Consider the following 587-nt stretch of genomic DNA (forward strand, 5'->3'; position numbering starts at 1 on the left):
TATGTTTACTCTGGGTTTAACCAGGCGTCGAACTGTGGGCCTATCTTAATGCTAACGTTATATACCTTTACAAATATTTACCATTGTAACCACAGGTTGCACCAAACACCATAGCAACACCACATAGTTATTACTACAATAAAATAGCTAGTGTTAACACTGGTATTAGGCTACATGAACTGTCATCAAATAAAGAATTTTAAATCCCGGATGTATGTATTATGGTTTTCGGTAGTAATAGTATTCATATAGTATATGGTTGTAGGCTACTGTTTAATTGTAAGGGCCCCTGCATGTATCAGTATTTCCACTATAAACCGTTATGGTATAGGATATAATAAGTATTTATAAAAACCGTTCTAGAACAATAATCTAGAGTAATTGTAAGGATACTGATCCTCATTAATATAAGCTATGATATGTGATATGTATTTTCAGTGGTGTCCAGTGGAGTCTCTCTCTAACTAATCGTTGAGTCCATTGTTATCATGCCACCCAGTGTTGATTAATAGAACAGCAGGTGGCCACAACTTTCTCCAACAGCTTCTCGCTAAATGTATGAGAATACATAAAAAAATCTGATCATA

Source organism: Carassius carassius, chromosome 15 (assembly GCF_963082965.1).
Source record: "Carassius carassius chromosome 15, fCarCar2.1, whole genome shotgun sequence".
Classification (NCBI taxonomy): domain Eukaryota; kingdom Metazoa; phylum Chordata; class Actinopteri; order Cypriniformes; family Cyprinidae; genus Carassius; species Carassius carassius.